This window comes from Haliotis cracherodii, unplaced genomic scaffold, assembly GCF_022045235.1.
Source record: "Haliotis cracherodii isolate W230 unplaced genomic scaffold, xgHalCrac1.p SCAF_2, whole genome shotgun sequence".
In the NCBI taxonomy this organism is placed as follows: domain Eukaryota; kingdom Metazoa; phylum Mollusca; class Gastropoda; order Lepetellida; family Haliotidae; genus Haliotis; species Haliotis cracherodii.
The window spans coordinates 47,121,519-47,137,815 of NW_027266275.1; the positions used below are offsets into that span (position 1 = coordinate 47,121,519).

General features: G+C 39.3%; 1 protein-coding gene and 1 pseudogene across 2 annotated transcripts in view; one reads left to right on the forward strand and one right to left on the reverse strand.

Annotated features, from left to right (window-relative positions):
• Nucleotides 1–16,297, forward strand: part of LOC139468152 (cyclin-dependent kinase-like 4) — a 493,691-nt gene that overhangs the window by 384,207 nt on the left and 93,187 nt on the right. The window lies entirely within an intron of this gene.
• On the reverse strand, nucleotides 1,458–16,066 carry LOC139469030 (uncharacterized; annotated as a pseudogene).

Genomic DNA, 16,297 nt, shown 5'->3' on the forward strand with positions numbered 1-16,297 from the left:
GCATGTGTTTTCCCAAACTGTAAGTGATGTCAGGAAACAGGAAGTGCTCATCACTTTGTTATTTAGGTAGCTAAAGGTCATAGGACATTTTTGTTTCAAAGTTGTACTGCATTGGATAAATGTTTTCCCAAAGTGGAAGTGATGTTGTTGAACCTGAAGTACTAATAACTTTTTTATTAAGTTGTTTATTAGCACAGTTTTATGTTTTTAGTTCACTATGTTCAAACAAACATAAAACATTTATTATGACAACAAACTCACTCCACTTATGGGTAATGCCTACCGCTGTTGACAGGCGAGTGGGTTTATTTACAGAATCATACATGTAGCATGCAACTGTAATTCTTTGTGTAACAAAAACATATGTTTTAATATTTTTGGCACATTAAATCTTTACAAAATAATACTGCAATATCCTTGTAATATCACGCTTAAACTATTAATTTGAAAAATTACTGCAAAATCTTCTTTTTGAATTTATAAAGATAACTTATCTATCTGGACGTTGGGTTTTCTTGTGTATCCAAATCCATGTCCTGACTTCTGAATTACTTCTCTGTGGGATCACTCACTGAAAGATTGGTTGGTTGGTTTATTGTTTAACGCTGCGCTCAGCAATATTCCAGCTATATGACGGCAGTCTGTAAAATAGTCGAGTCTGGACCAGACAATCCAGTGATTAATATCATGAGCATCGATCCACGCAATTGGGACAGATGACATGCATCCACCAAGTCAGCGAGCCTGACCACCCGATCCCATTAGTCGCCTTTAACAACAAGCATAGTCACCTTTTACGGCAAGCATGGGTTGCTGAAGACCTATTCTACCCCAGAATCTTTACGGGTCCTCACAGAAAGACCCTCCTCCATGCTAAACAGCACTCAATGCCGTGCGGCAATTTTCCATTCTGTTTTACCTGCTATTTGGGAACACTGCATTAACAGGCGGTCCAACACAGACGAGCATTACACCAAAAGTCTGATTACCTTTATATGCATATATTTTAAGAAAGACAAAGACAGCTCGCCTGTGTGACGTTGAGGCCTCGAGTGGTGTTTCATACACCTTGCCCTCTCCTCTGCACCATAAGCACATGACACCGCCACTTTCACGTGCACAGCCTTTTCCAATTACATTCGATACCGTATTTACCCAAAAGTAAATACATTTATGTTCTAATTCACTATGTTCAAACGAACATAAAATATTTACTATGACAACATACTCCACTCATGGGTAATGCCTACCGCTGCTCGAATTAAAAGAACGAGTCCATTCAGCAGATGTATTTCAACTATTTACAATCCCAACATTGATGACACACTCAACAGTTCCGATACATTGTCTTTGATATAACCATCTTTGGCCTTGTCTGATGCCAAGCGTCTGTGTGGCTTGAAAAGTCTGTCTGTAACTCCGGCGTTAGCTGCAGCAGTCCTTCTTTTGGGGCATCTTCAGATTTCCCTCGCTCTGCTATATGATAAAGGTTTATCCTCTTTGAGTACATACTTTTGTTCAGATTTACAGAAGGAATGTTGACGAAAAATATATTCATTGGAAGTTTCCGCAGTATTTCCAGCAATCAGGTACCTGTTTAGCATATTTACTTGACATAGATCTGAGCCTGTAGCAGTGATCACACCCATCCCTTTAAACGTCAGTTTTACTGTTTTAAAAAAAAATACTCATGAAGCCATCCTTGAATTTAATGCTTGACCTTCTGACCACTTCAGAAAATCTGAAAACAAAAACAGCAAAAGATAAAAGTGACATTGTTAAAAACCTTAAATCAAGTTTTTTTAACAAATGTAACAACCAACTTCTTAAACATGTCACAATTAACAGGTTCTTTTTTCTTGACTGGAGTACTACAAGTTCTTAATGCCGCTTCTCTGATGTTCACAGTTAAATTATGTTTACAAGGATCTGGCAGACATGCAAGGTTGCATGCCCAATTAATTCTGTAAATAGTTTCCATGACAGATGGAGCTTTCTTACCTCCCTGAATAAGTGATGTAAGATACAAAGCAACATAAAATGGATAAGCAGGCAAACATGTTATCTCCTTAAATTTTGAACTCCATTGTTTCCATCTATTACATCTACCATACTTATAGACTGTCGCTGGGGTATTAGACTTGAGAACTAAGTCTGGTATATCTCTGGCTAGTTCAATAAGGTCTGTATGAACTAAATTGTTCTTCAGCTTCCAGCTACCGGTGGAGAACCTGTCTGAAACAACAAACACTGATCTCATGGAATAATCCTAACTTCTAATGCGTAAACATCAAATTTGTCAAACAAGGATTTCTTGCTACCGCCTGAAAATGCAATACTTTCATTTAATTGCAAACTATCAGCGATATAATCTTTGAACTTGTCACCATCAAAGAGAGAAGTCCAGAACACAGCTGATTGCCACATAGGCACTACTAAAGTAATGCTAGCTTTTCTTTGTAGAGCATATCTAATAGCCTTTGTCACCAAATGCACAGGGGGGACAACCCAGTTGTTATCTTATTGTCATGACTGTGTAAAAAATGTGTAAAAAATGACTCAAAATCGGCCATCTCCGACCACACCCAAACCCACCCAGATCACAACATCCAGTGGAACAACATCAAGATCCTTGCCAACAACCAATCAGACTACAAAATCAGGAAACTGATAGAAGCCATCTACATCAAAAGGATCCAGCCAACAATGAACAGAGACCAAGGCTATTACATCCCGCCTGCTTACCATCACCTAATTGCTAAATCCCTTTGTCCATCCAATTAATCCAGTGGCTTCCATCATCTCCATCAGTCTGCTTGTTTACTCTGCTTGTATACTCTGTGTTCATTAGTCATCCACTGGCTTCCAATTATCTTAATCACCTCTCTGTGTCCATCACTAGTCACTGTATAAACTTACATGTCAATAGGTATATATATACCTATGTTGTTTAGGAAATATAAAAATACCAAATCAAACCCCTAAACAGGAACCTAAATTTCAGTACAAAAACGCCAACTGGGACCAATTCCAAGAATTATGCAACGAAGCTAATCTAAACGATTTAGAAACAACAGACCCCGAAACATTCTGTCAAAACCTAACTAACTTCATAACCAACGCAGCCAAATCCGCAATCCCCTTCAAATCATCCAACCCAGGAAAACCCACTGTCCCTTGGTGGAATGAGGAAATAGAGCTAACTAGACTAAAACGCAAATCAGCTTTCAACAGAGCTAAACGAGACCCCTCTCATCTCAAAACAGCTCATGAACTTAACCACCAAGTCCAAAACCTAGTTAAAACTGCTAAAACCAAAAACTGGAAAAAATTCTGTGAGGAGCTAAACCACCACACCGACGCTAGGAAGGTGTGGCGCAAAATTCACGCCATCCGAGGCATCAAACGGCACAAAAAAAGCCCCAATATAAACAACTCAATTCACCCCACCCAAAAGGCCAACAACCTAGCCAAACACTTCTCTAAAGTTAGCAGCAACAGTAACTTCAGTAAGAAATTCCAAGAAATAAAGAAACCAAATTCTCCAAAGAAAACAGACAAGACAACCTAGAAATAAATCAACCTTACACCATAGAAGAACTAAATCACGTACTAAACAATAGAAAAAAAGGAACAGCCCCTGGCCTAGACCTCACCTCTTACCAAATAATCAAACACTTACCTACCAAACTACTCGAAACTTTGCTTAAACTATACAACCTAGTCTACCTAAACGGACAGGTCCCATCCTCATGGAAGGAAGCCTTAGTAATCCCTATACCTAAACCAAATAAACCAGCAGATCAGGCAAACTCCTATAGGCCCATCTCCCTAACCTCAAATCTCTGCAAAATAATGGAACTTATGACTAAAAATAGGCTACAGCACTACCTAGACCAAAACAACATCATAAATCCCGACCAAAGCTGCTTCACTCCTGGCCGATCAACTCTCGATAACCTTGCCCGACTAGAACAGGATATAAAAACAGGACAGCTAAACAAGCAATACACCATAGGCATATTCCTCAACTTCTCTAAAGCTTTCGATATGGTATGGTACCACAGGCTAATATAAAAACTAAAAAAAATAGGACTAAAAGGTCAAATAATAAACTTCATCCAAGATTTCCTAAACAATCGCAAAATTACCGTGGGAATAGACCATACACTATCGGACCAGTGTCCCCTAAAAAATGGCACTCCCCAGGGCAGCATCCTCAGCCCAACCCTCTTCAATATAATGATAAATGATCTATTCGAGGGCTTATCGCCTAAACTAAACACTTCAAAATTCGCAGATGACGGAGCCCTATGGATCCGCACTAAAAGCATTAAAATGGCAGAAAACTTAATCCAAAAATCTCTAAATAAAATACAACAATGGGCAGACAAATGGGGCTTCTCCCTTAACTCAGATAAAACAACAGGAGTAGTATTCAAACATAAAAACATGAAAACTGCCTACCCAATCCTCCAGCTAAACAACCAAACAATCAAATTCCAAAAACAAACCAAATTCTTAGGACTTATTTTCGATCAACACCTCACCTGGGAGGCTCACGTCCAAAACCTTAAAACTAGATGCAGCAAAGACCTTAACACATTAAGATGTCTCACCGGCTCTAACTGGGGAGCCTCCAAAGATACCCTCCTCTCACTATATACAACACTAATTAGATCAAAACTAGACTACGGCTGTGCCATATACAATACCCTAAACAACTCTCTTTCTAAAAAACTTGACTCAATACAATATCAGGCTCTCAAACTAATTACACGCACCCAACATGGCACCTCCTACACCTCACTTCAGGCCCTTACAGGAGGAATGCCACTAAATCTACGCAGGGAACATCTAAGCCTTAATTTCTGGGCCGCGTCCCAAACAAACCCTCTCATCCAAAACCTAATTAACCAAAACATTAGCCCAAGAAACCAAGCTCTAGCTCGCAAACACCCCTTACTCACCCCAATATCCCAAAGAATAACTAACTACCTCAATGAACACCAAACTCAAAATCTTAAACAAAACTGCAAAAAATCAAATATCTTCACCCCTAAACTCAAAATACCCCAAATAGACACAACGCTAGCTAACCAAATAAATAAACAAACCGACCCAAACATAGCTAAAACCACCACACTTGCATACATACACGAAAATTGGCCAAATTGGTGTCACATATACACTGACGGATCTTCAGACCCGATCTCCAACCACACAGGCTTCGGAGTCCATACCACACAACCAGTTATATCCACACAATCTTACCGACTCCCTAACAACCAATCTATATTCACGGCCGAACTTATGGGCATGGCCTCAGCCCTGCATAACCAACAATCTTAAAACAAACAAAAAATCCTAATTCACACTGACTCCCTTAGTGGACTACAAGCCCTCCAAAACAAAAATACCAAAAAACGACCTAAATTAATAAACCAAATACTTAAAAGCTCCAACGACCTAACAAAAGCAGGCAAACAAATAACCTTCTTGTGGATACCCGCCCACGTTGGAATTTACGGCAACGAAAGCGCCGATAAAGCAGCTAAATTATCTCTCAAAATACCAGAAATAAGCCTAAACCTACCCATCTCAAAATCAGAAATTAAAAGTGTAAACAAACAAAAAATAACCAAAAAATGGCATAATCAATATCAAAACTCAAATAGCCAAATCAAAAAAGTGCTCAGAAAACCACTAGCCAAACCTAAAATCCTACACCCCTCTAAAAAAATTGACAGATTAATTACAAAACTCCAAACAGGACACATGAACCTAAATAACCACCTAAAACAACTTAAAAGACACACCACAGGCAACTGCCCCCACTGCAAACAACCCGAAACCACAGAACACGCACTCATCCACTGCACCCACTATCAAACACACAGAACCACACTACAAACCACCCTCAATCTAAATAAGGTTCCTACTCTAGATAAAATACTAAACCCTCAAAATAAACTAGAAAACTTCAAGGCCCTAGGCGTATTCCTAATCAAAACAGACCTAATTAAGCGCATCTAAAAATGAATTAATCTACCAATCCAAAATCCAATAAACATACAAACACCCACCTCACCCGGCTCCCTTAGTTCCCTCCTCCACCCACCTCGGCATTTATTCCAAATTTAAAAATTTCAAAAAATCAATATAAGCAGCCCCTAAAAGCCCCCTCTTGGGTTGCACACACCACTTTCACCCTTCTCGGAATACACTAAATGGTCCGGCCAGGCCCGTGTGCGAAATACGCTGCAGTCGGAAAGCGCACGTTAAATCTTCTATATCAGTCAGTCAGTCAGCCATATCTATATTCACGGCCGAACTTATGGGCATGGCCTCAGCTCTGCTTAACCAACAATCTAAAAACAACAATAAAATCCTAATTCTCACCTACTCCCTTAGTGGACTACAAGCCCTCCAAAACAAAAATACCAAAAAACAACCTAAATTAATAAACCAAATACTTAAAAGCTCCAACGACCTAACAAAAGCAGGCAAACAAATAACCTTCTTGTGGATACCCGCCCACGTTGGAATTTACGGCAACGAAAGCGCCGATAAAGCAGCTAAATTATCTCTCAAAATACCAGAAATAAGCCTAAACCTACCCATCTCAAAATCAGAAATTAAAAGTGTAAACAAACAAAAAATAACCAAAAAATGGCATAATCAATATCAAAACTCAAATAGCCAAATCAAAAAAGTGCTCAGAAAACCACTAGCCAAACCTAAAATCCTACACCCTCTAAAAAAATTGACAGATTAATTACAAAACTCCAAACAGGACACACCAACCTAAATAACCACCAAAAACAACTTAAAAGACACACCACAGGCAACTGCCCCCACTGCAAACAACCCGAAACCACAGAACACGCACTCATCCACTGCACCCACTATCAAACACACAGAACCACACTACAAACCACCCTCAATCTAAATAAGGTTCCTACTCTAGATGAAATACTAAACCCTCAAAATAAACTAGAAAACTTCAAGGCCCTAGGCGTATTCCCAATCAAAACAGACCTAATTAAGCGCATCTAAAAATGAATTAATCTACCAATCCAAAATCCAATAAACATACAAACACCCACCTCACCCGGCTCCCTTAGTTCCCTCCTCCACCCACCTCGGCATTTATTCCAAAATTAAAAATTTCCAAAAATCAATATAAGCAACCCCTAAAAGCCCCCTCTTGGGTTGCACACACCACTTTCACCCTTCTCGGAATACACTAAATGGTCCGGCCAGGCCCGTGTGCGAAATACGCTACAGTCGGAAAGCGCACGTTAAATCTTCTATATCAGTCAGTCAGTCAGCCATATCTATATTCACGGCCGAACTTATGGGCATGGCCTCAGCCCTGCTTAACCAACAATCTAAAAACAACAATAAAATCCTAAATCTCACCGACTCCCTTAGTGGACTACAAGCCCTCCAAAACAAAAATACCAAAAAACAACCTAAATTAATAAACCAAATACTTAAAAGCTCCAACGACCTAACAAAAGCAGGCAAACAAATAACCTTCTTGTGGATACCCGCCCACATTGGAATTTACGGCAACGAAAGCGCAGATAAAGCAGCTAAATTATCTCTCAAAATACCAGAAATAAGCCTAAACCTACCCATCTCAAAATCAGAAATTAAAAGTGTAAACAAACAAAAAATAACCAAAAAATGGCATAATCAATATCAATCTCAAATAGCCAAATCAAAAAAGTGCTCAGAAAACCACTAGCCAAACCTAAAATCCTACACCCCTCAAAACAAATTGACAGATTAATTACAAAACTCCAAACAGGACACACCAACCTAAATAACCACCTAAAAAATCTGAAAAGGCACACAACAGGCAACTGCCCCCACTGCAAACAACCCGAAACCACAGAACACGCACTCATCCACTGCACCCACTATCAAACACACAGAACCACACTACAAACCACCCTCAATCTAAATAAGGTTCCTACTCTAGATGAAATACTAAACCCTCAAAATAAACTAGAAAACTTCAAGGCCCTAGGCGTATTCCTAATCAAAACAGACCTAATTAAGCGCATCTAAAAACTAATTAATCTACCAATCCAAAATCCAATAAACATACAAACACCCACCTCACCCGGCTCCCTTAGTTCCCTCCTCCACCCACCTCGGCATTTATTCCAAAATTAAAAATTCCAAAAATTCAATATAATTAAGCAACCCCTAAAAGCCCCCTCTTGGGTTGCACACACCACTTTCACCCTTTTCGGAATACACTAAATGGTCCGGCCAGGCCCGCGTGCGAAATACGCTACAGTCGGAAAGCGCACGTTAAATCTTCTATATCAGTCAGTCAGTCAGCCATATCTATATTCACGGCCGAACTTATGGGCATGGCCTCAGCCCTGCTTAACCAACAATCTAAAAACAACAATAAAATCCTAAATCTCACCGACTCCCTTAGTGGACTACAAGCCCTCCAAAACAAAAATACCAAAAAACAACCTAAATTAATAAACCAAATACTTAAAAGCTCCAACGACCTAACAAAAGCAGGCAAACAAATAACCTTCTTGTGGATACCCGCCCACATTGGAATTTACGGCAACGAAAGCGCCGATAAAGCAGCTAAATTATCTCTCAAAATACCAGAAATAAGCCTAAACCTACCCATCTCAAAATCAGAAATTAAAAGTGTAAACAAACAAAAAATAACCAAAAAATGGCATAATCAATATCAATCTCAAATAGCCAAATCAAAAAAGTGCTCAGAAAACCACTAGCCAAACCTAAAATCCTACACCCCTCAAAACAAATTGACAGATTAATTACAAAACTCCAAACAGGACACACCAACCTAAATAACCACCTAAAAAATCTGAAAAGGCACACAACAGGCAACTGCCCCCACTGCAAACAACCCGAAACCACAGAACACGCACTCATCCACTGCACCCACTATCAAACACACAGAACCACACTACAAACCACCCTCAATCTAAATAAGGTTCCTACTCTAGATGAAATACTAAACCCTCAAAATAAACTAGAAAACTTCAAGGCCCTAGGCGTATTCCTAATCAAAACAGACCTAATTAAGCGCATCTAAAAACTAATTAATCTACCAATCCAAAATCCAATAAACATACAAACACCCACCTCACCCGGCTCCCTTAGTTCCCTCCTCCACCCACCTCGGCATTTATTCCAAAATTAAAAATTCCAAAAATTCAATATAATTAAGCAACCCCTAAAAGCCCCCTCTTGGGTTGCACACACCACTTTCACCCTTTTCGGAATACACTAAATGGTCCGGCCATGCCCGTGTGCGAAATACGCTACAGTCGGAAAGCGCACTTTAAATCTTCTAGATCAGTCAGTCAGTCAGCCCTATCCATCACTTGCTTGATAAAGGTGTTAGGGTCTACACCGAAACGTCGCACTAATTGTAATAAAGAAGTTGTTCATCCATAGAACTCGTCTTACTGATGGGAATTACAGCGTATGCTCCCTCATAGATGAAATTTTTAAGCCTAATGGAAAAATGAGTTGAATGGGATGCTGATTTTAAGTGCTGGAGAAAATGGTGTAATTCTTTACGAGAACTTAGCAGACACACTTGGATTTAGATGAGATAAAACAGTACCACCCAACCTAACATGGCATGGAGATACATTACCCGATTTAGTTCCCAATAAAGAGTTGTGCATCCATCTTGATCAAATAAGCACGACGGATAATATTCAACTCCAAAGTCCTTCAACTCTACTCAGAGCTGTTCCAGTCAAAGATGAAAAATACAATAGCGGTAGAACGGAATCTTTCTCATTACAATAAAAAAAAATAAAACGTATTATTTCAGACCTCAAAATTTCTGTATTAGATGTAAAACATCAACCTGTACATATAGGATACTTGTGTGATACACTCCATATTATAAATAATGGTTGATTTATCAGGCCCTGGAACACTCAGACAATGTAATAGGTAAGTTATATGCTTTACACTTACAAGATAATGTATACAAGCGGAAAGAAGTTACATTCACAGGTACTCTAGGAGATTTAAGCGATGTCGACATTCGTACACTCCATAAAAACACTTACAATACAATCTTATTCTCAACGGTGATAATAAATGGACTATGGCCGAAGCAAACATCGAGTGGCTACTGAATATCGTCATTACCCCACCGTATGTGATGATGGGTATGGCACATAATTTAACTAAGATAATAGATAGTTGGATTGTACTCGGGGCTTATATCCCGTCAAAACGAAAAAGTGTGTTAGTCTCTCCCCTGCCAGAAAACCCAGGTCATATGTTATATAGTCATCCGGCATAAAGAAATGTTAGTTTAAATTTGGTTACTGAATTCAATGATATTAAACAGAACTTGAGTGCAATACCTAATATTTCTACGCTTATTATTAAAGTCTTGTTCGGAGATGCACCAGAAAATGCCTTCGAAATATTACCAGGTCTATCGATTGAATGGCTAAAGAAACACCAACATCAACGTTGCAGTATTATTCATATTGGAGCATGACCCATTGCAACTCTTGAGGGGGTCCAAATTATTAAAAGTGACAGCATTTCTCTTACTAAGATATTCATGCCGTATAATATAATTTGATAAGGTTGATGTATACTCTCAAAACATTTAAGCAAGATCAATTAAAGACTATTATATGATCGTAATATACACTATGAGTTTATATCTGGCGCTCGATGAGGCATCTGAAAAGATGATACTGTTGATGGATTTCGATTACATCAAATAAGCGACATAAAACATTGAAAAGAAAAGGAAAGGGAGTTTAGACTTGGATTGTATAAAAAGTATCGCAGAGCCGTGACTGCTCTCGACGGAGTTGACACCATGCTTGTGACAGTTGGCATGGGACTCGGTGTAACAGGTGTTGGTTTATTATCAACTATAATCGCCGCGCCTATCGTACTTGGCATGGAAATAGCCGCCGGAGTCTCAGGACTGGCAGGAATAGCGATAAAATTCATTTCTCGTAGGTTACAAAAGAAAGCATTAAAACACGATAGTATTCGGATACTCACCGAAGCAAAGTTGAACAGCATTGAGGGTCATATTTCAATAGCAATGGCTGATTGTAAGATATCCAAGGATGAGTTTCGTTTAGTTTTGTCAGAACTTACCAAATACAACGTAATGAAGCAGGAGATTCGATCAAAATCTCGTAAGACCAGTGGTATTAACGAAGACGAGAAAAAAAAGTTTATAGAACAGGGGAGCCAACAAGCACGTCAATTATTCCGTGCCAAAACCAAAGAACTGGTTGGAGATTAAAAATAGATTGCTTACTATCATTAGATCACATTTAGAAGAATGCCTACGTAAGTATATAATAATGGAGAATTACAAACCAACAAAGGAAGAACTCGAAAAAGCTATCGAAGCATTTATGCTCAGGGACAAAATTATCAAATGGAGAGAATTACCACAAGGTATATATTATATCAGTGAAATCAAACCAACCAAATACGGTCATCAGTTGTTTCTTTCCAATTACCAAGAAGAATATATAGTCTGGTCTCCTAGTAAAATGAACGAAGAACTTAGTAAAAATGTTGAATATCACTTTGTTAAAAATAATGGTATACGTATGAGTAAAAATAATAGAGAATATTTTCATTACAATTTAGTTTACTCTTATGACTGTCGTTTTTGTACTTAAAATTCCCTCTATGGTATCATTGATTGACTCAAGGTAGTGGTGAGCTAGAACCAATTTAACTTAAACTTACGACTATCGTTAAATTGCATCAGCATTTTTTGCATAAAAAATTCCATCTGTAGTAGCAGTATAGGTATATAAATCTGGCTCCAGTGGAAGTGGTCCAGAACCCCCATTACCTATACTACTAGAGCTGCCACACGAGCCGCGAATCTCTTGTGGTATTCATAATGTACATATCCTCCATATAAAGTGTGGAGTTCCGCTACTGTACGTTCATGTTGCCCTAATGCTCTCTCCTATTTGGCCAAGCTTCACAGAAAACATCCTTGAATACTTTGAAGGCTATGCTGAATTCGGCAAAGTTCAAATTCCTGGTGGTAGGTGGGTCAAGTTTTAACATGTTTTTGCATGAACCTGTCCCTTCAGCAAGTCTATATTCACCGGATTCTTGACATCGTAACAACAGAGAAGCCAAATATATATATTTACCTTGGTGTATTTGACGCTTGGTACTTTCATCAACAAAGCTGACATGGGGCACAGAATCTGACAGAACACCTTGCGCTGGACTGGTCTGTGAGATAGGCCAGGCTATGTTTTCTCCACTGGGAGCTCCAGAGGATAGACGTTGGGTGAGGGATGTCATCATATCCCTTATTTCTCGCATGACTCCCATCAATTCCTCATTCGCTGACGATAACTGGTTGCCTGCTGTTGTCACTGTTGCCGGTATGCTAGTAGAACTGTCAGAATTCCTGTTGTTTACATGACTGTACTGGGGAGTAACGTCACAGGAAGGAACAGCATGTACAGACGACACTGAGGTATCAGGGGAGGCATGTTGAACAGCGCTGGCCCCTCCACTGACCGTGTGGTTCTCGTTAAAATTTTCCTTCTTCAGCTGTAAGATCGTCTTTCTCCCCATGATGCAGGCACTGTGATACCTAAGGAGCGCAGCCTCTGTCTCATGTCAGCTGTTGTCTCGTAAGGGACAGCTCTGCCTGTCGATAGTTGTAGCGTAACATAAACACGTACATGAGAATAAATTTTATTATACAGTGGACATGCATGTAGTAAGTAGAAAACAAAATACGTTGAATTTGCACAAACCACAATATTAAATTATCATAGAAAATAGCAACAGTTACATTGTTTCTCATACCTGATTGGAATGTTTCTGAGCTTATAATGTGATATTTGTATTAAGAATTGAACGTGAGTTTGGATGGCTTCATTGAAGTGTGAACGATTGAAAAGCGATGGTTAAACTGTGTGAACCTCCGAGCTTGCAGTTGAAAATGACGTGTATGGAGCAGTTATGGAAAACACCCTGACGCGTGAACCCTCTCATGGCACTAGCAAATTGGGAATATCACCGATTTATGATTGTGTTGCACGTGTTTGGATAATCGCAAACCAATTCAGACGATGCGGAATGGACTGGTGGGGATTGAACCGAGTTCTCTGAAACGTGTGTGTTATGTGTTAATTGTCAGCGTCAGGGTGTGTTATATTTGCTTAGCTAGTGTTTCTTGTCACCTGAAATGGACCTAGCTACTGTATGACCTGATGCCAGCTTCATTACTGTGCCCTGTCACTCCTCATTTGCCGCCGCTTCTCAGCCTAGAATGCACGGAGAAGGTCGTCCAACTCAGAAACCGTAATAGTTGATTTCTAATTCCGTCTATGGATATTTTCTCGTCTCCGATGACCAAATGATAAAACAGGTAGGCAAGTCTTGGGTTTTGTTTTTTTTAAATTTAAGTTTCTTTCCTTACCTTTTTATGTTTTATGATTTCTGAAAATCTTAGATTATTTTCCCGATACGATAGTAAATCAGGTTTTAGTTTGATCAGGAGCAGTCGCGTTTGCTCTGTGTCAGCTGGGTACGACATTGTTTTCATTGGTGCTAGATTCCTGTCATTTCCGAAAACAAGGCATCAAAGTCAGTATCGCTCAATAAATCAATATCGTTCTCCTCAGTAATTTTACAGAATTAATTTTTTCACTTGGGTTATTAGTATTGAAAGATAGCCATTCCATATCCAAATCACCGCAAGGACAATCCATTTTGTTTCATGTAGCAGCTAGAAGACATCAATCACCAGAACCAAAGCATTTATTTATTTATTTATAAGTCAGATGAAATGCTACAAGACCAGGCAAAAATACTAAATTAATTATATTGCTGATAAATGCAGGTATTAAAAAAGAAAATAGGAAAACGAGTTGATCGTAAACACCGATCGAGTTAATGGGGAAACCCTGGAAAGTAGTTCAGGCAAAAGTTCACAAGATCATTTTCACAAAAAATTGTTCACATAGTGTGAATTTTTTTTGTCCGTTCACAGGTGTGTGAACTCCAATATCAGATCACGTGACTACCCCTTCAGCAAATCAGCAAGAAAGAAACAGTGTAAACTTCAAAGTATGAAATTATTTTAATATGATCCTACTTCTTGCAGGTTGTGTACTCCATGTATAAGTGTCCTCTCTGTCAAGACAATTTTACAGATGACAAGGAAACTGTTATATTGGGAGAGAGAGGAAGCTGAGGAGTTAACACAGCTAGTTCTGCTCGCTGTGACGCTGTGTATACGTTGAGGCAGGTCAAACTGTGCATATTACAATCCAAATTATATTGCAAGCAGCAAAACACCTGAAAAAATAAATTCTCACATTTTGTCAAGAACACGTTCTCAAGAACCTAATTTCTCTTTCAAAACAAACTATTTGTTTTGTGGAAGATCTGCAAAATATTCGAGTAAGAGGAAGATTGTAGATGTGTTTCCTGTGAGAACTAAAGAATTTGGGGACAAGATTATAAGTACATGCTTGACAGGAAAGGACAGTTGGAGTGAGAAAGTATTTTCGAGGTTAGAGTTTGCGCAAGACCTCCATGCTGTCAAACATGCAGTGTTAACTTTAGGACAAACAAAGATATCCCCCGTCAATTTTCCCATGAAGATGATACAGAAAAAGAAGGAAGCTTTCTTGAAGACAGCTGAATACCTAGAACAAGTTGATGAACAGGTCTCAGTTCAAGATCTCATAATGAAGATGCAAGAGTTTCAAGGTGATACTGATGCCTATGGCTTTACCTACATGAAACAGCTACTAGAATATTTTGCTGACAGAGTTTACATAACGGAAATAAATGGGAAACCAAATGTTATCACACTCAGAACAACAGCATCAAAGATATAACAAGAACATTATCAAAAGACAAGAAATGAAGATCCTGATAAGGAAAAGATGAGACTGTTACAAACAGCATCTAAAATAATAAAGAATGACGTCAAATCTATGAATGTCAAAACCAACTCATATCCCACACCAGACAAGCTATCTAACATTTTGGGCAATGAAGAATATCTTCCCTCATCGTTGAAACTTCTACTACAAACCCTCTTTGTTGGAAAAGGTATCAACTTGAAACTGGCCTCTATTGGACAGGCTATTGCCTAAGCTGTAAGACCACGTCTTTCTCAGACCACCACCACCCCCCCCCCAAGTTGGAAGACCATGTCTTCTCCGGGACCCCCCCACCTGCAAATCGGCTTAGCAATACAGCTGCATCATCACTTTGCCTCTAAATATCTGATTGACACCCTTTCAAGTCTTGGATTTTGCAGCTCTTACACTGAGGTAAAGAAGTACGAATACTCTTCTGCTGTGAACCAGGGTATAGACCTACCAAACAGAACATCTGTGCAGATTTGTACAATTTGTTGCTGACAACGTTGATCATAATGTCAGGACATTGGACGGCCGTAACACATTCCATGGGATGGGCATCAAAGCAACCATTACACCAGGAACCAAACACCAACAACCTATTCCAAGAACAAAGTTCCAGTTGATGATTCAGCTGCAATTGGAAAGATTAGGATTAATTTCTATAAACAATCATTTGAAAAAGGATCAGAGCTGAAATACACCCAGCCTCCAGAATTTGCTGCCTACGATCCAACATCATCAGTTGATTTGTTATGGAAGACTGTCTGGCTTCTTAGGCCCTCCTGACCAGCCTTGTCTGGAATGATGCAGGCAATTCACAAGGGATCATATCCTGGACAGGCATCCATAGTCTTTCGGCCAATGATTGACATGGATACAACTGACTTGACATGTATATATTCAACACTGCTATTTGTGTGTGACCAAGCAAGGAAGTATGACATTACACCTGTCCTTACCTTTGATCAACCACTGTGGTCGAAGGCTATGATGATTATTCACAGAGAGCCATGTACAAGTGACTTACGGAGCACTGTCCTGAGATTTGTTGGCCTGCACTGAGATTTGGTGGTCTGCACACAGAAATGAGCTTCTAAGGTTGCGTTGGCCATTTGATGTCAGGATCTGGACTCTTTGAGCTCCTGGCCATCATCTATGCAACCAATGCAGTCACACACATCCTTTCAGGAAAGGCAATGGCAAGAGCTCTTAGAGCACATCTCCTTTTAGATACCAGTGTAAATGCTTTGATGTTAGCAAAGGTTTTTCAAGCTTCACAAAACAAATCTGAACAGAGGTTGGAAGGACAAGTCCAAGCAAATATGAGAGAACCAATGGAGAAA